The sequence below is a fragment of the Podarcis filfolensis genome, assembly GCF_964270895.1.
Source record: "Podarcis filfolensis genome assembly, chromosome: 7".
NCBI lineage: Eukaryota > Metazoa > Chordata > Lepidosauria > Squamata > Lacertidae > Podarcis > Podarcis filfolensis.
In genome coordinates, this window is record NC_139603.1 from 15,994,568 (window position 1) to 16,015,523 (window position 20,956).

Genomic DNA, 20,956 nt, shown 5'->3' on the forward strand with positions numbered 1-20,956 from the left:
TGTGCTGTACTTTTCATAATGAACCAAAAGCAACAATACATTACCATATATGTATATTTCCTAAAAATATTTTGAAAAACAAGATTCTGGCTTGTATCTTTATGTTGCAATAGTTTGAAATTGTTTAGCCAATGTCATGTGGCAATAGATCTGCTTATTCTAAGCAGTTTTTTCAGATTGGCATATACTTTGTGGACGGCTTCCCTTTCATTTCTGAATATTCTTCAATAAAATATGCAAAGTTTAATGCCCCATTATTTTAGCTAATAAAAAAAATCATTAAAAGTATGTCCTGCTATACAGTCATTTAAATAGCAGAGGGCGCTACAGAACTACAAATACAAACCCCACGCCAATAAATAAAAATCTCTGTTTAGCAGCATGCTAAACGCACGCACTGCTTGCTCTGTGATAGAAAAAAACACACAAAATCGTTGCCTTCACGTTGGTCACTGAAGGAAGGGGCGGTCGCCAGCTTGCAGAATATTTGGAGACAATTTGTAGCTAGTTTAATAAGCGGTTGCTTATATCTCAGACAGTTCGTACACATCTTTCGTGCACGGCGAAGTATCCTGCCTGCCCTTACAACACGTCCATACTCCAGTTCCTAAGCATCCTTTCCCCACACTCTTTCGAGTAGAGTTGCCTCCATGCTTTCGAGATTAAAACGCAGTCCTCTCTCCGTTGTCTCACAACCGTCCCATCACCAGAGGAAGGTTTTCCTCGAAGTCCCAAGCAGGTGGCACTTTTAAAGGCAAGCATTCCGGCCCTCCTGCAACCCAACGCAGCACGCCGCGCACCCCTGCGCGGAAGCCTCCCCGGGGTGGTCCTCTCATCCCTTCGCCATCCGCGTTTGCCATCCCTTGGCCACAAGCTGCCGTTCCTTCGAGGAAGCCCAGAGCGCGCAGAAGAAGCCCGTTCTGCTGGCGCGCGTCTCTCCCATTCCCCATCCAGCCGCGCGGTGCCAGAATGCCAACAACGACGACCGCTTGCGCTCCGCCCCGTGCGTAAAAACCACAATAATATTAGTAATATATAAAGAGGCAGGGGAAGCGAAGTAAAAAGCACCTCTGAAGGCTTGCAAGATCTCTTAGGAAAGGAGTCAGAATCCACCAGCACAGAGATCTGCCCTTGCTGTTCCTCCCCACCGCGGGATCCATCCCTTCACGTGGGGGTTGGAAGCTGGATGGGCATGTTTACGCGCCTTCCAAAAAAACAAGACTCCGTCTTGAAACGCGCAAAGCGGATATTTAAAACCTTGGCTCGGGACCGCCCCCTAAGGGCGAAAGGAGGCATCTCTTGAAGCTGATGAGCTTTGGGTGAAATAATTGGGGGGGGGGGGAAGAAGGAAAAAAAAAAGGTAAGGAGGGAGGGGTGGGTGGGTGCGCGCGCCCGCGCGCGCGCGGAGGGGGTAAGGAGAGAGAGAGGAACCAAACCCGGTGCGCGTGTCTGTGCGTGCGTGTGCATGTGTGGCTTTTGAACTGCCCACAGACTGTCACCGAGAGAAGCGGGAGGGAGGGGGAGAAATGCAGCGGCAGCAGTAGCGGCGGCGCCGGCGTTACTCCAAGCAGCCACAGCTCCAGCCACTACACTCCCAGCCAGCGAGCGAGGGAGATCTCCGGCGAGACTCAGCGGGCGCCAGGGCAAGCCGGGACCCCGCTCTCTCTCTCTCTTTGTGACCCCAGCCTCGCAGCCGCGCCAAAGGGGACAGAGGAGCAAAGGAACGAGGTAAGAGCCATCCGAGAGGCTGGAGACCATTTGGATTTTCTTGTTTCCCCCCTCTGGTTTTTTTACGCGGCAGCCAGCTGGTCGATCCGGTTCTTATTGCTGTTGAAACAAACGCCCCCGCCTCCAAAAATGAAAACCGCTTGTTCTCTCGAAATATTTAATGTGTGTGTGTGTGTTGGGAGATTTTCATATATATATATCATATTTAAAAGAGGGAGAAGTAAGATCTAGGTAGCCCACATGCCTTTGCGATGGGTTTCTATGAAAGGGAGAAATTTTAAGTCAGTGCCTATGTCATGAAATCTTTGCATGGAGACGTCCACGGGCTGGAGAGGTGGCATGATGGAGAAAGGGATGGATGTGGGGAATCGGGATGGAGGGTTTGGGGTTGTTTTTCATTTTAATTTTTTTTCACAGCCACCACTTTTTTTTTGGAGGGGATGTTACAGATTTCTTTTCCCATCTTTTTAAAATATATATCTATATGTACAGTATATATAAATAAATAAATAAATATAGACTGCATAGCATGGATATCTCGAAGAAGGCATATTGGGGAGGGGGCATACATCCATGTTAAGATCATGCAGGGGAGGGGGGAGAGGAAGGAGGGGGGAAGAGCGTAAAAGCGAGATAACATGGCATGAGAGCCTCAGCTTGGGCTTGAAAGGATGGTTTTTCGCAGTTATATTACCTGTGGAGCACTTTGGAGAAAACTCCTAAACGATCTGTGCGTGTGTATTTTGGCTAAACGTGTCCCCCCCTCCTTCTTTCTTTTTAAATCACCCCTTCAATCTTCTCTTAGCAGAGGGCAGGCGAGATGTAAAGTGGACGCCTGCCAATTTTTTATTTTTTATTTTAAAACCATCCTGGGGTGTTACACTGTGCGATTGTTCTTGCTTAGGCGATCCTGAAGAAAAGAGCTTCTGGTTTTATTATTGGTCGCGACTGTGGGGTGAAAAAGAAAGACAGACGAGGAGGGGGCGGGGTGGGGTGGGGGGCTATGATAGCAGTGGCCAGAAACATTTTAATCTCCCACCCTGCTTAAATGCAACGCCTGCAAGACCAGAAGCGTTTGTGTCTTAGTTTGGGGATTTTTTTTTTTTTTTTTTGCTTTAATGCAAAGATCCACATCATCTCTGTGGAGTTTAGGAATACTGCATGGATCCCCGTGGCTTCGTCCTCTCTGCCATGAATATGCATAGCAAGCCCCCTCCCGGCATCCTCTCCCCACCCCCAAGCAAATGTGGTTCCTTGTAAATCAGAGATCCTGCAGTTTCTCTCCGTTCTCCACCCCTCTGCTGCGTTAGCCACCGAATCATGGCACATGAAAACGAGCGCATCTTAGTGGCTCCCGGAGATGAGGCTCCCGGGTACCACGCTTTCTTTTTGGGGGGATGCCTTTTCAAGTAGCCGTCCCCGAGGCCAGCGCATTCATACGTCGTCTACGACACCGGGTCGGTGTTGGGTGAGAAAACCTCCCAGCTGGGCTCCTCTTTTGGCGATACTGCAGGGAAAATGAATGAAACTCTCTTGTAATTACCTATTCCTTTGTCTTCGCCTCGCGCATGCGTAGCAGAGCAGGGTGGGGAAGACGGACGAGGCAAGTCTCTCTCCATCGTTAGTCAGGCACTTATCAGAATTGGCAGAACAAAGGCAGGCATCTTGAGATAAGGATCTCCCCAGACCTGTAGGACAGCATTGGAGGGAATCCTTTTTTTTTTGCCAGCAGATCCATCTTGCATAAGCACCTTGTTAAATGCTCCAGTGGATTTAAAGGGGCAGAGGGAGAGGGAGATTGTAGACTCAGCATCAATTTTACAAGCCCATGTGAATGAAATTCTGCTTAATATTAAGCGGTGGTGATTTCTGTTCGCTGTTAAGATTGTGCATCAGTCCACCCATACTATCACAACTCCTTTTCCAATGTAGCAGTGAAAAAATTGCTTCTAATCTAGATGAATATGGGGGTGGAGGGGGGAAGGGTAAAGAAATGGCCATGCTGGGGTGTAGGCTCTGGAAAATCTTCACTGTCTAGTATCTTGCAAAATGGCCTTCAAAGAACTGTGCTGAGGAATAGGGGCAACCATTTCAATGCGTTTCTCCCCACCCTGTCTATTATCTGCTAGGCTGGCCATCTTTTCTGCAAACATTTTGGGGGTACCAAATGAAGTACACTAATGAGGCCGATCCATTAGAAGAGGACAATTAGGCAACTTCCGTGTACCTAGTTCAATTAAAGTCCGTGTTTAATGATACTGTGAAGAATCTGTCGCTATAGGAAGCACCCCGGCTGACACTGTCTGCCAAATTCCTCCACCTAGAGGGAGACACACTCCTCCTCTCTCGCATTTTTTCCTATACAGTCCTGTTTTTTTTCATTTAGTTCTCTTCTTTCCAATCTTCTCTTCATTCATTTCAAGAAATGGGATTTACCAAGATGTACTGTACGGTGGATACAGATGCCCATTCCCCCCCCGCCCCCACATCTGCAATTGAAGTGTGGCAAAACCCTCCACAGGCAGCATTTTGGCAGGATAATACGGATGAATTAGTTTAGTAGTGAGCCCACACTCAGATTTTGGTTCCTGGTGAAAACCTTGGCATCATACTCAAATTCTTCCATTTATAAGAGCTGGGGGAAGGATCTGCAGAAGCACCATTTGCTTAGACACAGCAGTTTGGGAGGTACAAACATCTACGCACAATGTGGGAATTGAGACAAGTTTACCATGCTCCTATGTGTGTTAACATTGTCTTGTTCACATGGGAGGCTGATGCAAATGACCAGGCTCAACCTTGGCTAGTTAGTCTAGAGGAAACCACAGTGATGAACTGCTTGGATTTGCAGCTTTACCCAGGCACAGATCTAATCAAGAATTTGCCAACACACAGGAGCTGTCACATCTGAATTGCTACTTCTAGACCCAACTAAATATATATATATATATATGTATGTATTAGAACTGTCGATCCAGCCAAACACTGGATTTTGAGATATCTTGGAATGCTGATTGGGTAATGTCTGTCCACAGGCCTCAGAGTCAGTCCGTCAACAGTTTATTGCCTTGCCCACAGGACATAAAAAACAACAAGTGACAGAATATATCTGAGAACCACAGTCTCAGAGTGGGGGAAGAGGGGAGGGGACTTTGCTAAAGGCTGGCATAAGATTCCCAGATTTATTACAGTGCAAACAGTAGCATGGTATATTTTAACAACAGCTGTAGTAGTATACACACACACACACACACACACACACACACACACACACATATATATACACACATACACATCTTACTGCAGGTTAATCAGTTACCTAAACAAACAAACAGCAGTAAAAATGCACAGAACCCAAATCCTCAAAGCAAAAGGATTTGTGCTTTTGGAATGCCTAGTGTATTGACCCAATAACTGATCAATAGTTGGTTAGACATATAGAATGTGGGTAGGATTATTTCCCTTTGTTTTACTGAGCGGCACAGCTGGTTTGGAGAAGAAAACAGAAAGTGAAGTTTTAGATGGAGAGGAGGAGCATGAATCGAAGGAAAGAAGTCACCACTACCACTTGTTTTTGTTTTTTTCCACCTATTAGTGGCTGCATATTAATGGTGAAAGCTGCTTTCCCCAGTCAAGTAAAACTGCTGACAGGAAACCAGCAGCTCCCCACATGTTAACTTGTCAAAGCAGCTGATTGGGCAACTCAGGAAATTTGTTAGTGAAATAACTGTTGGAGAAGCACATCACACAACACTGCTCTGCAAAAACCCCCCAGATCTGCCAGTCCCCTTGCTGCATGCTGTTTACCAACACTGCCCAAACTTGTCGAATCTTCTGCTTGCAATATTGTTCATAGCCTTTCTTTCTCCCCTCCCCCCATGTATCAAAAGAAAGTAGAAGATAAGAAATATTTCAGTTTTTGTTAAAAAATGAAATATAGCATAGTTCCAAAACTGCACCATGCCCATGTGTTCTGTGAAATCATGGCCATCTGCAAAAATTGCAGCGTTAGTAACTGCAACCGGAAGCTACAAATAAAATTTGTATTTTCTAAAGCGTCCTGTATTCATCTGTCTTTCTCGCAATCCCTTGTTGCAGCTGACATTTTGATCTGCTGACCAAGCAATTTGTGTCATCAGTTGTACTTCTAAAAACATCTTTTCCACAGAAAACAGAAGTAGGTTTGTTTTATTAATAAGCAATTGCTGAAACCCACAATATAAAATGGATTCCTCCTCTCGCATCATAAATTCTCTTTACCTTTTTAACTATGTTACTTTTGAGTAAGTGGTTGGTGCTCACATCCTTAACATAGCAACCAGAAGTATATCTCACTGAAATCAGTGGAACTTGCTTCTACATAATATGTAGGATTGGGTGCAAGTTGACTGATGAAGTTCTATGGTCATTTTTAACAGTTAAGAGCCAGTACTAAACAAGACCTCCTGAGGAACAATTATTGATAAGTGTCATCTGGAGAAGTAACATGGCCCGATCCCATGACTGCTTTGAAGTAAGTTCTGCTGAGTTCAAATGAGCTTACTTCCAAGTAAATGTCAGTAGGGCACACTTCCATGTGATCTTGGACATAAACCCACATAAATCAACGAGATTTGCTTCCAAGTCAGCTTGCTTGGGTATTGGGCTGCTAATTGCCTTATTCTAGTAGACCCTTAATTCTACAGGTGTGCTTTTGATGTGCAAAATTTCAACTTGTGAGAGCACACTTCCAAGTAAACTTGGACATAAACCCACATAAATCAACGAGATTTGCTTCCAAGTCCGCTTGCTTAGGTATTGGGCTGCCAATTGCCTTATTCTAGTAGACCCTTAATTCTACAGATGTGATTTTGATGTGCAAAATTTCACCGAGCGAGAGCATAGGGCTTTCACTTCTTTGTTTTGAAAAGATTCCTAGCCCACATGGTTTCCAAGAAAAGTGTGTCCAAACCATGTCACCTGAAAGATCAGAAACTAAATGTAGGGAAGGGGTAGAACTTCTGGATCTCCTAAATCTCTTATTTCCTCGTATCCTTTTGCCACCCACACAGCCATGTCTGCACTTATTGTTGGAATGTTGTGGGTAGCAGGAGAGGATATATTGATTAAATATTATTCTTCCTAACTCAGGCTAGTGAGTTTATTCATACAGCAGAGTACATCCCCCTCTTTACACAGCAGGAAGCTGGTTGCAGATTCGTTAGAATCTCTTAAGTTCTACTATTCCTGGTAAGACCCCTTTGATTCCCTCCTAAAAGAATAAAAACACAACAGTCTTCTTTTAAAAGTAATAAGTTTACTCACATTCAGTTCACAGTTGGAGCCCTGAAGGCAGGCTTTAGCTTAGAGTTACAGAAGAGGGTTTTAGTTCATCCCATATGGGAATTCATCCCACATGCTGCTGGCTGAGAGCCACAGTGTAGTCCAAGAGAAGAAAAGGCATCAAAAAAGGAAAGTGGCTGTGTGACTGGACATTTTGTGGGGTCTGGAAGGGTCATGCCCACCTTACCAAGGAAGGATGCTCCAGACCAGGTGTAACAGGAATTTCAACTCGCTGGACCAACATTCCCCTGCATGTCCACTCTAGGCAAACAGGAAATGTTGTATTTGACTGCTTATGTTACATCCCACACTTCTTCCTTGTCCTTTGCCCTCCCATTCCCGACAGAACATTTGACATTTTGAGACTATGTTCTGTTTTGCAACCAGTATATAGGATGCACATCTTGCAAGTGCATGTAAAGACAGGGAACATTTGCTTAGCATGCAGAAGCCCCCAGCTTCAAGCTCTTGGTATCCCCAGGTAGGGCTGGGAAGGATCCCAGTCTGAAACCTCGCCAAACTGGACTAGATGGACCAATGGCCTTTACATAGCAGTTTCCTATGTTAGTGGAAACATCTGCATAATTTACTGGGAAGGCAGTCTTTGGGTTTCTTGGCATGGGAGAGCATGGGGCTGGGTTGCTAGAAATGAATGAGCTCCCAAGGCACCAGCAGGAATAGAAAGAAGAGGAATCTGAGGCCATCGACTAGAGCAGGGCCAGGATTTTTGGCCCAGCTTTTTTCAGAAATTTAGAGTGGGAATGAAAAGAAATCACTCACAAAATAGAGGTGAAATCCTTGAAATCTGCTGGGAGGGCATTCCACAGGGCGTGCACCACTACCGTGAAGGCCCTCTGCCTGGTTCCCTGTAACCTCACATCTCACAGTGAGGGAACCGCCAGAAAGCCCTTGAACCTGGACCTCAGTGTCCGGGCTAAATGATGGGGGTGGAGACACTCCTTCAGGTATACTGGGCTGAGGCCGTTTAGGGCTTCAAAGGTCAGCACCAACATGTTGAACTGTGCTTGGAAACGTACTGGGAGCCAATGTAGGTCTTTCAGGACTTGTGTTATATGGTATTGGCGGCCACTCCCAGTCACCAGTCTAGCTGCCGCATTCTGGATTAATTCACATGTCTTCTACCCCTCATTTAAGAGATAGATGCGTGGACCCCTGACCAGTGTGCATAGCCTCCAACACATCCCACTGGAAAACCAGGACGGCCATCTTCTGTGCACGTCATGTGAGAATGCCCTCCCCAAAAAACTGGATATCCGGGACAGTTGACGGGTATGGTGTGTTGGGCTGGATATTATGGCTAGTGCCTATGTGGTTCTGGATCTGTGACTCTATGTTGACCTGATATTTCATAGAGACCAAACTCCCACGTTGGCTTTTCTTAAGTTAGCTTGGTTACCTGTATTGCTCTTCTGCATGTGGCAAAATGTCCACTCACAGTCCAGAAGAATATTGAGGGAAGCCAGAATTGAGCAGAACAGTAAGGGTAAGATAATGGTGTTGGAGAAGGAGTTGATTTAGATAAATGGTTTTTTTTAGTGACAGGAAACAGCCTCCTCACTGGTTCTGGAGAATGGTTCCTCAGACTCCATCCCCAGCCACGAATCTCTTTTTAAAATTATTTGTTTATTTATTTATTTGGTTTTTCAAATTAAAAATTTACAGAGATATATCAAGCATAAATAATAAAAACAAGATTCTAAGGAATCTCCTGGACTTCCTATTAATCCTTTCCTCCCGCATCTTTTATGATGATCCAAATCTTTTACATCTCCATTGTATCCAGAATTTACCCTTAACTACAAGTAGTATTCCAATCCTACTAACGATTTTAACTGTTTACAATGGTCTTTAAGATAAGTTCTATATTTCCCCCATTCCTTATTAAAATTTTGGTCTTCCCGATTTCTGATTCTTTCTGTCATTTAAGCCATTTTGGCATAGTCCAGCCTTTCTCAACCTGTGGGTCCCCAGATGTTGTTGAACTGCAACTCCCATCACCCCTAGCTAGCAAGGCCAGAGCTCAAGGATGATGGGAGTTGTAGTTCAACAACATCTGGGGACCCACAGGTTGAGAACCGCTGGATAGTCCATCAACTTCATCTGCCATTCTTCTCTGGTAGGAACTTTATCTTCTTTCCATCTTTGGGCCAATAACATTCACGTAGCCGTCCGCCCGTGAATCTTACTGGGTAACTGTGGCAGTAATCATAATGTAGGGTCTACAAAGTGTCTTGAAAACATAGCCATTGTACAAGGATGATGTTAAAAGCAAGTCCCACCTGCAGACTTGCAAGGTAAAGAGGTTGCTGGTGTTCTTACAGTTATAAGGAGAAAGCAGAAAATAATTATAAAGAACATTGTATACCGTGTTAGAAACTGAGGAGCTAAATGGCACCTTAAACCTTGGTTATGGGCACAACAACGGAATGTCCAGGCATGCTTTTTAATAACAAGAATACAAAGCTAAACATGAATGAACCGCATCTAAAATATTATGTTCATTTTTAACATGGTATAGTCCTTTCCTTGCCCACACCCCTAATATTCTTAAGATGGTTTCTTCTCCAGTCTTCAGAGAGCAGCTGGAAGTGGGGAGGCAGGAAAAGGACCTCCTTTCCTTCCACTCTGCAGTTTTAATCTGAAATCTTAGGCACAGTACTGCGCCCAGAGCTCAGAAACATCTCACACCAATGGAATTCCCTGTCACAAAATGCCCCTAGAACAATGGGAGTTTCCAACACTGATTTCGAACACTCCCAAAACTGATTTTCTGCTCTGGAAAGTGAACACGGGTTACACAGGTATGTTTGCAGTTTATAATTCCACCCATGGTCAATGTAATGTACTATTTGCATGCCGGCAAGCAAGTGTTTCCCAAGCTTCTGACAACCGAGTCACATTTTAGTCTGAATTGAAACTGGAGGCAGTGGCGGACTATGGGCATTCAAATTACAGCAGTCCCCTGTGTGATGCCAAAATTTGGTACCTCCCTTTCTCTTGCCTTCTGTTCTAAGTCATTTTTGCAGCGCCCCCCTGCAGCTCCCTCTCGTCTTGGCACCCAGTGCAGGCAAACTACTCAAACTCCTCTAAATCCACCTTTGTAGCAGGCACACTTCACTCTGAACATTTGCAAAGTTCCTTATCTTCCCTTAGTAAGCCTGCTCTTTAAAAGGCTTATCTTCCCTTAGCAAACCTGCTCTTTAAAAGCTCAATTGGAACAAACGTCAATCTATGCAAAACCCAAAAATTGACATTTGCTCCGATTCAGCTCGAGAGAGTGGGGTTTTCGTGGGGGAAATTTCGGGGCAAAAGAAAAATTACGCTTGGGTGCGGAGCGTTAAAGTGCGGACCTTTGTCTGGAAAGAGTGGGCCAAAAAGTAAGCGTGGAAATCCCTGAGCCACTGTTCTCGACTGGACCAGGGCGGAGATATAGTGAGCAGCTTCTTCTGAAGTAAGGGCCTTCTTCCCAGTCTCTGCCTTGGTGTGATAAAACGATCCAGTCACAACCAATGTAAAGATGTGGCTGAATTACCTTGCACCAGCAGAACCAATGGGAATGTAGCCAGGCCAGTGAAAACAGCGAATGATGCGCTGAGGCAACCATGGGCGGGTACTTGGGGCTGAAAGAAGCCATTAATTTTTTATTTCATGTGGCATGCCAGCAGTTCTCTTGTGGCACACAAATGTAGGAATTGCTGCAGTAGGATTAATTGTTCCTAGCTGCTTTCCATATTCAATTTGCTGCTGTGTGTGTCATTTACTGCACAGCACCTGGAAGTAATGCAAAGCCACTGTTAATGGTGCAAAAAGAAGCACTTAACGGAAAACCATGCGCTAATACAAATCTTTAAACATCCTATGCAGTCAAATCGACAATAGATTTGCACCCTCTTTAAATATCAGGTTCCACCTGACGATGATGAACAATACAAATTGTTTTTTCATAGAGACATCACATATGCTTCGTGTTTTCCTTTTCTCTTTGGTTCTGGCTCCATCTTGTGAAGAAAAAAAGAAAAGTGCCCAAACAGGAAAAACGCTAGAGAAGATGTCTTCCTGCCAGACAACAATCCCTTCTAAAAGATGAATGTTTTGGATTAAGTTGTTGAGCTGAGTCAGGAAACAGAAAATTTGGGAAGTGGGGTAAGGGGGAGAGAAACGGCTGGCCTTCTTCTTGTCAGTCAACGCTAATTGCAGCCAGGCACCAATGAATGAAGTCAAGGAACAAATTCCTAAAAGCATCGGAGATTTGAAAATAGAAACCATATGCAACGTGTAATGGAGGCTTAATGCATTAAGAAGTGGTTTCAAGATACTGTATGAAAAAATGCCTGTGGAGAATGGAAAGCACTCGTACGATGGATCTCTCCCCTGCAGCGTTGCAATATCACATGTGCCACAATTTTCTTGCTTTCTGGATCCCGATAGCATCTTGACATCTTATTTAAAGAGAGAGGTGATAGTTTCATTACAATTTGCACCTGTCAAATGAATGAAACAAAGAAGAAAATAGAAACTTCCCATTTCCACAATGCCTTTTGCCTTCCAGTTTTTCTGCTTTTTTTCAAATACGAAACTTTTAAGTTCTTTCCCCAACATCGCACAAGCTGACACAAGGAATGCTGATCCCTCACCCCCCAATATGTGTGAACAAAAAAATTGTAAACGTTTGTACTTACTTGCTATGAATGGTCACAAGCAGGACACATTTAAAGGCATTTTATTTATCTATCCTGTTGAGACAGATGAAATTAAATCTTTCCCACTGAAATCAGTGTAGCTGGAAATTTCTTACTTTTGGCTTGATTATCCGCGGTTCTTAAAAAGATGGAATCCATGTGGATTAAAACTGCAGATGGGAGCTCAAATGATGGAAAGCCCCCCCCCCCCATGACAGGAAGGGAAGGGAAGAACTGAACCCTTCTCTTTGACATCTAGTTTTCTATATGGAGGGAACTCTATTGTATGGAAAGAAAAAAAACCCATAGAAGTCTGAAGTGGTACAGTCCAGAGACAAGCATACTGTCTCAGTGATAACATGCCCACAGATTCTAATTTCTAGAAGATTTCCATTGCCCAGTCCTGGAAGCTACAAAGCACTGTACCAGAAAAGATGAAGACCCTCTACATCCTCCTTCAAATGCAATGGATTATATGGGATTCCTGGTTCTTGGGCACTGTGGTGGTGCTGATAGAGATCACCCACTGTAGCTGAATGCTACAGAAATGCCAATTTTGGGTCTAGCAGTATTTAGAAGGCCGAAAAGTATTCATCAGCCAGAAAAGATATCCACCTAAGCATCACAAGATGATGGTGCCCTTTCACAAGAACATGCATGGTACCGTCCAATAGGACAGCTCATCCTCAGATGCTTTCCCTATAAAGAGCTGTGTGAAACTGGGCTGTGTTCCTGCAGCAACTCTCTTTGACATATTCTTCTCCCTGATAGTCCTTATCTGAGAGATGCAGTTTGCAGATAATAATAATAATAATAATAATAATAATAATAATAATTTATTACTTATACCCCGCCCATCTGACTGGGTTTCCCCAGCTACTCTGGGCGGCTCCCAACAGAATATTAAAAACACGATAAAACGTCAAACATATAAAACTTCCCTAAACAGGGCTGCCTTCAGATGTCTTCTCAAAGTCAGATAGTTGTTTATTTCCTTGACATCTGATGGGAGGGCGTTCCACAGGGCAGGCACCACTACCATGAAGGCCCTCTGCCTGGTTCCCTGTAACCTCACATCTCACAGTGAGGCAACCGCCAGAAAGCCCTCGGTGCTGGACCTCAGTGTCTGAGCTGAACGATGGAGATGGAGTCACTCCTTCAGTTATACTCGGCCGAGGCCATTTAGGGCTTCAGTGGTCAGCACCAACACTTTGAATTGTGCTTGGAAATGTACTGGGAGTCAATGTAGGTCTTTCAGGACCGGTGTTCTATGGTCTCAGCGGCCACTCCCAGTCATCAGTCTTGCTGCCGCATTCTGGATTAGCTGTAGTTTCTGGGTCACCTTCAAAGGTAGCCCCACGTAGAGCACATTGCAGTAGTCCAAGTGGGAGATAACTAGAGGCTGCACTGCTCAGCCTTGACAGCACACTCAGAGAAAGCTCTACAGCAGCCTTTCTCAACCTGTGGTCCCCCAATGTTGTTGAACTACAACTCCCGTCACCCCTAGCTAGCAAGGCCAGAGCTCAGGGATGATGGGAGTTGTAGTCCAACAACGTCTGGGGACCCACAGATTGAGAACTACTGCAGTCTACAGAGACACATGGGTTGTTTCCCCAAGCCTGCAGGGAGTTCGGTGTTACCATCAGCCTGACAAAGACCAACGTCTTGGGTCAGGACATCCCCAGCACTCCACACATCAGGATTGGTGACCACACACTTGAGGTAGTAGACAATTTTGTCTCCCTGGGTTCCACCATAACCTGCAGCCTCTCCCTCGATGCTGATCCAGAAGAAGGCAGCTACGGCAATGGCTCACCTCTCCAAAGGAGTATGGGAAAATGTGATGCTAATGTCCAGTATCATGTTGAAGGTCTACTAGGTGTGTGTGTTTAGCACACTGCTTTATGGAGGTGAGTCTTGGGCAGCTTGCAACCACCAGGAGCGATGCCTCAGTGCCTTCCATCAGGAAGATTTTGGGCATCACATGGCAGGACAGAGCCTCAAACAAAAGTTTGTCCTCCCAGTCCCACATTCTGAGCACGTTTGCACTCCTGTCCCAGCAATGTCTATGCTCGCTTGGTCATGTCTGCAGAATGGAAGATGGCAGAACCCCCAAAGTCTTGCTCCATGGGCAATTTGCTTCGGGCCTGTTGTCAGACCAACTCCACATTACAAAGATTTCAGAAAATGTGACACGAAGGCTGGCAGCATCAATCCAACCCTGTGGGAATCCCTTGCAGATGACCACAGTGCCTGGAGACAGATGGTCAGGTCCTGTATCCACAGCAGTGACCAGAGGAGGAATGACCACCGGGAGGAGGGCAGAGAGAAGAAACGCCATGGTGCATCTGCACCAGTACAACCGGACACCTTCACCTGCCCCAGCTGCAACAGAACATGTCTCTCCCGTATCAGTCTCTACAACCGCAGCAGGCACTGCAACCTTCCAACAGTTTGACTTCACTCCCAAAGGCACAAACGGATGCCCACAACAAGCACTTGGAAGGAAGCCGTATTATGGAGGGTGTTTCTTCTCTGTGCAAAGACAGATAACACATTCTTAAATAGATCTAATAGAAATATTGCATGGACCCCATGGCTTGCTCTCTGCCAATTAATATTCTTGGGCAAGCCCTCCCTCATGCCCCACTCCCGAGCAAATGTAGCTCATTGTAAATCTTGGATCCTGCAGTTTAGCTTCATTCTCCACCCCTTGCTTATATTCGCAGAATTGCTACAGATCTCTCTCCCTGTGTGCGTGCATGCTAAAATCTCTGCCTTTGTCTCTAGTTACATATAGCACATGGACAGCAGGGGAAATTAGGCTCTGCTGGTTAAATTGGGCGTTGAGAGGGGAGAGACAAGGATTTAGGAGGCGTTTGCTGTTCCTAACTGCGAGGTATGCAGTGCTGGGTTTTGGTGACTGTATTGCAAAGGGGTTCTCATTTTGCAATCAGAGAACGCTTATGGTGCAGTAAAAATCAGGCACCCACAGAAGAATCTGCTTGACTTCATGGAATATACTGGACTGTATAGAGCTGTGATCAAAAAATGGGAAGATGCCGGAATAGGAGAGCTACTGTGTAGTGGCTAGAATGCTGGGAAATAAAACTTGCAATGCAAGCCCCAGTGCAACCATTTATTTAAAAAGCCCAAGGAACAAGATTTTACTTCCTCTCTAAGAAGCATATTCCTTTGCATGACTCATTAATTAATTGACTGTTGGTTATACTGAGGCATGAAAAAAGAAGAAAGTAATATAGCTTCTGTTCCTTCTATCCTAGTCTTCTGAGAACTCAGCACAAAAGTTTTGGATCTGGAAGCATGTATGGAGTTAAATGTACTTTATGTGTTGGTGGGGGAATCTACATTTTACACTCCTGTATAAAGGAAAGAAGGCGTATGCAAATTATAATCATTTGCATGCATGCACTTAATTAGTTGCAAGGTGGTATTTGGAGTGCAAAAGTCAAGTTGTCACCTAATATAGATTTGGGGGGAATGCCCTGATACAGTCAAATGCAAAGAGGAAGGAAGGAGAAGCAGCAATGGCAAAGCAGAGACTTGGTGTTTTTTTTTTTTTTTTACATATGCTGTGTTTGCAGATCTGGGTTTCCAACCACTGTGCACTCAGCAGGGACCCAGGGCTAGTCCTGGCTCTGTGCTGAAATCATCTATCTGGCACATGGGTTTACAAACGAACGGTTTTTCCTGTTGACATTTTTATGTGTAGCTGTACGTTTTTGACATGCCATGTGTGTTCTACCTCCTGGGAGAAATTCATATCGGATCTAGACAGTCTGCCCAGAGCTCCTTGTGTCTTTTGAACCATTTCTTCACAGTGACCATGTGTTTTTCCGTGTCCTCTTCAAAAAGCCACAATGCCTTGAGAAAGAAAACAGCAAGGGTTCTCCACAGAATGTTGTAGCAGATGCCAGATTCCCTGCTGCCCAGTTGGCCAAACTACACACATCCTGACTGTGTGTGTGCCACAGCACTAGTTGTTTTCCCATGCTTTTACACAAGGCTCAACAACGACACCGGAGTGTATAAATATACGGAAATCATGAGGAGGCTTCATGCTGTGTCCCTTCAGGTGACTGATGACAGGAGAGGATTTGGCAATGTGCCCTTCTCCTGACAAGCTGCTGGCCCTTCTCCTGCCAAGTCTAGAAGGTGGTTTGATGCTCCACTGGTGCATGGTTGTAGAGGTTAAGCTTCTGTGGTGAAACTCTTGTAAGGCCTCTTCAGGCAAGGAATCCATTTTAAAAAGGAACAACATGTGTCAATGTCCTGTGTGTCCCACGGAGGACCTTACGGTCTTCAAATAAAAGCACCATGGAGGTCCCGGGCCACAGGGAGGTTAGGCTGGCCTCGACCAGAGCCAGGGCTTTTTTGGCCATGGCCCCAATCTGGTGGAACGCTCTGTCACAAGAGACTAGGGCCCTGTGGGACTTGACATCTTTCTGCAGGGCCTGCAAGACAGAGCTGTTCCACCAGGCCTTTGGCCAAGGCACAGTCCTCATAGAACTCTAGTGCAATGGTTGCCATTAATTTGATTCAGAATTGATTTTAGAATGAACTGATTTTAGAATGCATTTCAATTAATTGATTGTGATTTTATGTAAACTGTGTTACTTTTACTGTTGTTAGCCGCTCTGAGCCTGGCTTCAGCTGGGGAGGGCGGGATATAAATAAAATTTTTTTATTATTATTATTAACATGATAAGCGAAAGGTGTAGATGCTTCTGTATTACATTCCAGATAAGTGAAACACACCCAGAGCACAAAAGATGCATTTATGTTGTCCCTTAAGCTGGGTGCTGAGGCTGAAGGACATCGGCTCATCGGAGGCCATCTTGTGAGTCTTAAGGCTGCTGTGAGATTTTTTATAAAATTTCTTTATTTGGTTTTTCAAATTAAAAATTTACAGAGATATTTCAAACATAAATCATACAAACAAGTTTCCAAGGAATCTCCTGGACTTCCATCCTCCCCTTTGTGGGTCCTATTATTAATCCTTTCCTTCCACATCTTTTATGATAATCCCAGTCCTTTTGCCTCTTCCATTATGGTCAGAATCAACCTTAAGCTACAAGTGATATTCCAATCCTACTAACATGCTGTGAGATTTTTAACGGGGGTCTTCCTGAGCGACACTACACACCACACCAGGAAAACCTGGGCCAATAAATTGGTTTAAACCACTCAAGTCTGTGTGCATGCCCACAGTGGATCTCAGGTTTCTCTGAAACTTAAGGTGGTTGGTGAAGTACCATTTTAAGAGAAGGGACAGCAACACGCAGCACAAAAAACCCCACCGGGCACCACGTACTGGTGTGGATAGAAAACACTTGAGATAGATTGTGAAAGCGATCAAGGTTCACGAATGCACATGGAATCAGCGACCCACATATGCATGAATGCCCAGCTGTGCAGATGGCCTTCCTCTATAATCTCTTTCCTCTTCTTTTCTCTTGCCCTTCCCCCCCAGTGGATGTCTTGCTGTCATCCTAAATCTAGCATTGTGACCAGGGAGCTCTGCCGTTTACCTGCCATTTTATCTCCTTCCTCCCCATAGCATGCCCTCCTCTTTTCACTGCAACCTCTTGCAGACGTCTGCCAAATTCTGCTGCCGCTGCTTTTTCAACTTCTCCAAAGATCTGCCCCTGTCTTTCTTCTGCTTTTGCTAAACTTCCTTCTCGTGTCTTGGTGATCTTTTGTCTTTATGGATGTGGGTCTCCTCCTGGCTCGTCCTCTCTCCTTTCGCCTATCTCCTTCATTCATAGTGGTACCTCGGGTTAAGTACTTAATTCGTTCCGGAGGTCTGTTCTTAACCTGAAACTGTTCTTAACCTGAAGCACCACTTTAGCTAATGGGGCCTGCTGCTGCTGCCGCGCTGCTGGAGCACAATTTCTGTTCTCATCCTGAAGCAAAGTTCTTAACCTGAGGTACTATTTCTGAGTTAGTGGAGTCTGTAACCTGAAGCGTATGTAACCTGAAATGTATGTAACCCGAGGTACCACTGTACTTCTTAATGCTTCTGCACTACTTGCCTTCTGTTTGAAGCTCAGCATCCTTTCACTAAACAAGATATCTGAATTACATACTTTTTTTAATGGTCATTCCCCACCCAAAGCAATCCTGGGAAGTGCAGTACTCAAGAGATGAGTTGCTATATTTTCCCAAGAGTCTTTGGAGCAAGCCATGAAACTGGAATATAAATGATACGTGTTGTGGTGTAGTTTTCCTCTGACACTCTATTCTCTTATTTTCCAGCTACATTTCTCAGCTCCCTTTATTACAGTTCTTGTGCCCTGCCACGCCTCATTAGAGGCCATCTGAGCCTCTTGGGCTTGCCGATCAGAAGGTCGGTGGTTCGAATTCCCGCGATGCGTGAGCTCCCATTGCTCTGTCCCAGCTCCTGCCAACCTAGCAGTTTGAAAGCACACCAGTGCAAGTAGATAAATAGGTACTGCTGTGGTGGGCAGGTAAACAGCGTTTCCACACACTCTGGTTTCCGTCACGGTGTCCCATTGTGCCAGAAGCGGTTTAGTCATGCTGGCCACATGACCTGGAAAGCTGTCTGTGGACAAATGCCAGCTCCCTCGGCCTGAAAGCGAGATGAGTACTGCAACCCCATAGTCACCTTTGACTGGACTTAACCATGCCGGGATCCTTTACTCTTTTTTTTAACCTTTTTTTGTAATACTAGTTTTCTGTCATCTAACCAGCTACTTTTATCTAATGTCACTTTATCCGTCTCTCAAGTGTCTCACTTAAGTCTGAGTTCTTCATCAGACTCTTACTTCCGCAAAGTTAAACATAAAGCCACATTTTCTGTCAGCTAACCCTCCCCAATTCCTGCTTCAAACCCATCTTCACAGGAACATGTTGTTCGTGTTACTGTGGTTTGTTGTTGAGAATGTGAACTCAGAATATCCATACAGGATTCAGACAGTGTGGTTAGGGTGTTGTGTTAGGATCTGTGAGATCAGAGTTCAAATATTCACTCAGTCATGAAGCTCCCTTGGTGATCCTGAGATGGTCACAGTACCTCAGCCTTGCCTACAGTCTGACGAAGTTGTTGCGAGGATAAAATGGAGAGGGGGATAGGCATTCCTCCTTCCTTGAAGGAGAGATGGGATATCCATGTAATAATAAAATGTTTCGGGTGTGGTGTGTGTGTGTGTGTGGATTGCAGCTGAATCCACACTTATTGTGCCCTGGTAAGTACATGACAATTCTTGGGATGGTGAGACCATCCTGGGAAATGAATATGTCACTATATTTGCATCAAATCCCTCTGGGCTCTCTTCTTTCTTTGCACAGCAGAGTAAACGTTTTGTTTTGTATGGATGAGGGGACAGGGTGGGGCAAAGCCAGCTGGCTGTGCTCTTGTGGCAGCACCCAAGTCAGAAATTTGCATCCAGAGCCCTAGGACTCATGTTGGGGTTTAGGTCCTTGGACAGAATGGCAAGCCTTTTATGAAACCTGAGGGGATTTTCGTATATGGTGCAGCAGGGAAATCTCCTCTATGGTCAGAAAGAATAAAAATGACAAATCCACAGGCCTGAGATGCACACAAATGAGTTCTTTGGATTCCAGCCAGGGATTTGTTTACTACCGGTATCTATAGGATGGGAATATTTGTAAAATAGGTGGGCCACTTGCAGATGTAGGATTCTCTGCTTCCAGCCTTTTGCAGAAAGGTGGTCAGTCAGTTCAAGCTAGGAATCCAAAATGTGCTAACAATCAGCGCACATGAGTTAACCAATCACATTTACCATACTCAGGTGCACCAGAGAAACAGAGATGCTACAGACTTATGCCTGTGATATGCCCCTGGGCTTTAAATATAGAAGGCACTAGGGCCAATCCCAGTTGAAAGGATATTTGGCAGCGGAGCTGGTAAAGAACCTTTCAGCCAGTCAGAGGTGACAGGACAGGCCTTAACCAACCAACAGTGTAACTTATTGTAAGGCAGCTCCTTACATCAGTATTTCTGCATAAGAAAGGGGAGGGTTTGGATCATAACTGCAGATGGAGCAAGAGATTACATTCACCGAATGAAGCCTTCCCTCTGCAGTTCCTTGTTCATACATCTCCCACCGACCACAAGTATCTTCCTAGGAGCTGGGGGACCCTTGGAAGTGGTGGGTGATACCTTGTATGAGGATGGAGACTTGGTGGAAATCACATTCCACCCTTGTGTGAACAGAGGAGCTACTTAAGATCCTGAAAGACCTACATTGGCTCCCAGTACATTTCCGAGCACAATACAGAGTGTTGGTGCTGACCTTTAAAGTCCTAAATGGCCTCAGTATACCTGAAGGACACTGAGGTCCAGCTCCAAGGGCTTTCTGGTGGTTCCCTCACTGCGAGAAGTGAGGTTACAGGGAACCAGGCAAGGGGCCTTCTCAGTGGTGGCGCCTGCCCTGTGGAACACCCTCCCATCAGATGTCAAGGAAATAAACAACTATCTGACTTTGAGAAACAGGTAGGTAGCCGTGTTGGTCTGCCGTAGTCGAAACAAAATAAAAAAATTCCTTCCAGTAGCAGCTTAGAGACCAACTAAGTTTGTTATTGGTATGAGCTTTCGTGTGCATGCAGACTTCTTCAGATACACTAGGAATCACAAGACAGAGAAACCAGTAGGAGAACACTTCAGTCTCCCAGGACATTCTATACAAGATCTCAAAGTAGCTGTCTTATTACAAAAGAATTTCAGAAATAGACTGGAAAGAGAAGTTGCTGAATTGCAACTTATTACCAAACTTAAAACCATGGAGAGACCTGGTCTGAATAGTGACATTGGATTCTTATCTCATTATACATGATAAAGCTATTTTTGGCCATCTCATCCCTTGCTTTTTCCTGTAAGACCAATTGCAGTCGTTAACAGTTGTCAACAGGTTTACCACACCTATCAGCCAATCACCCACCCCCACCACCCTTCTGATTAATACCCCTCCCCCCCCTCTCACTATATATAAGCGTCTGGTGACTTCTGTTTCAGTGTATCTGAAGAAGTGTGCATGCACACGAAAGCTCATACCAAGAACAAACTTAGTTGGTCTCTAAGGTGCTACTGGAATGATTTTTTTAATTTTGTTTTGACTTTGAGAAGACATCTGAAGGCATCCCTGTTTAGGGAGGTTTTTAATGTTTGATGTTTAATGTGTTTTTAAATATTCTATTGGGAG

General features: G+C 44.9%; 1 protein-coding gene across 1 annotated transcript in view; it reads left to right on the top strand.

Annotated features, from left to right (window-relative positions):
* Positions 1-1,458: 1,458 nt before the first annotated feature.
* The window catches only part of BASP1 (brain abundant membrane attached signal protein 1), a 77,245-nt gene continuing 57,747 nt past the window's right edge, over positions 1,459-20,956 (top strand). The window contains exon 1 of the mRNA XM_083624122.1: positions 1,459-1,728. The gene's annotated coding sequence lies outside the window, so the exon portion shown is untranslated. The remainder of the gene's footprint in view (positions 1,729-20,956) is intronic.